Raw genomic sequence first — 1,923 nt, forward strand, 5'->3', positions numbered from 1 at the left:
CACCTAATGAGAAACCATCAAGCCTTCGATCAAAGCGAAATTTTCCCATCGCTTATCTATCAAGAAACAGACGCCGCTCACACTGTCATACCGACAAGAGCGGCATCGTTGCGAAGAACTACAGCGCCGTCGCGACTCACCCCAAGTAGTAGACGCCACGGCAAATCACCCCAAGAGGTAGACTCCGTCGCAGTCCCTCCAAGTGGTAGACGCCACGTAACACGCTATCAAGAAACAGACGCTCACATCGTCATACCGACAAGAGCGGCAGTCGTTATGAAGAACTACAGCGCCGTCGCAGTCACCCCAAGTAGTAGACGCCACGACAGTCACCCCAAGAGGTAGACGCCGTCGCAGTCACTCCAAGTGGTAGACGCCACGTAACACGCTATCAAGAAACAGACGCCGGCTCACACTGTCATACCGACAAGAGCGGCGATCGTTGCGAAGAACTACAACCGTCGTCAGTCACCCCAAGTAGTAGACGCCACGGCGTCACCCCAAGAGGTAGACTCCGTCGCGATCCTCCAAGTGGTAGACGCCACGTAACACGCTATCAAGAAACAGACGCGGCTCACACTTTGTCATACCGACAAGAGCGGCGGTCGTTATGAAGAACTACAAAAGTGCAGTCACCCCAAGTAGTAGACGCCACGGCAGTCACCCCAAGAGGTAGACGCCGTCGCAGTCACTCCAAGTGGTAGACGCCACGTAACACGCTATTAAGAACCAACGCCGGCTTCCCCGGTCAATCCAACAAGAGCCATCGCACATTACACTCGCAAAAACATTCAAAGTGTCTTGGAAGCGTTGAAACACAGTTGAGATACGCACTCAAAAACGGCCCCGGCCAAGCCGAGGCGAAAACAAAAAGGGCGCTCAATTAAGAATACAGGAAGACAACTCTGATAGAGATGAGATAAAGACCACGGCCAGGCCGCAGGCGAAAGAAACGAATTGTTATTAGAAGATAAGTTACAAGATTTACAAGTGAGAAGAATACAGACGACGGCCGTCCCCGCGGGGATAATCCGAGACACAACCTACTAAAAGTTGTACAAAAAGCAAAAGCTACAGTTATACCAAGAGATAGCGGGAAGGAAGAGCTGAGTAATTGGCCCACGGACAGCTGAAACTGATCAGCTGTAAACTTGTTCTCATCAAGCAGCACATGTTAGTGAGGAGCTGAAACAGATCTGCTGTAAACTTGCTCTCCTAGGCCTGCTGCTGCCTGCCATCAGTATCGGCGGCCGCATCTTCCCCAGTAGGCAACCCAGCAGCTTCTCTAGCAGCCTCAGCCTTGGCCTCGGCATCCTCAGCTGCCCTCATCCTTTCGGCCTCTTCCTTAGCCACTCTAGCCCTCTCAGCAAGAGCCGCTTTCTCCGCGGCCGCCTCCCCCTCCATCTTCGCCTTCGCCGCCTCTTTGGCCGCCTCCACCGCGGCTTTCTCCTTAGCCTCGACTCTGTCATCAAGCAGCACGTCGAACCTGTCCCACGGGAAGGAGCCATCAAGAGGGAAAAGCTCCCCGATAACTTCCCTGGCAGCGTCTTCGGCCAAGTCCCGGAACTCGGCGCACAGTTTGGGGAGCATGACGGTTTGGAGCATATCGACGTCCGCCTCCTTTTGCTTGATGATGGCCTCTTTGCCACGAATCGGCTCGGCCGGGCCTTAAACATGCCCCTGTATTGATCCCTCTGGAGACAGGTCGGCACGCTTTCGAGCAAGGCTACATTCCTCCAAAGCGGCCCGCGGCCGGTCGCCGCGGCCTCGGCCTTAGCTCTCTCGGCAGGACCTCCTTTTCGCGTCCTCCGGAGCTTTCGCTCGGCCAAGAGCGCCTTCTCGGCATCTCCCCGAGCTTCGCTCATTATGGAGACTCGGCTTCGCCGACGCGACCACCGCTTAGTGGCATTACACTCGGAAACA

This window comes from Silene latifolia, chromosome 8 (genome assembly GCF_048544455.1).
Source record: "Silene latifolia isolate original U9 population chromosome 8, ASM4854445v1, whole genome shotgun sequence".
In the NCBI taxonomy this organism is placed as follows: domain Eukaryota; kingdom Viridiplantae; phylum Streptophyta; class Magnoliopsida; order Caryophyllales; family Caryophyllaceae; genus Silene; species Silene latifolia.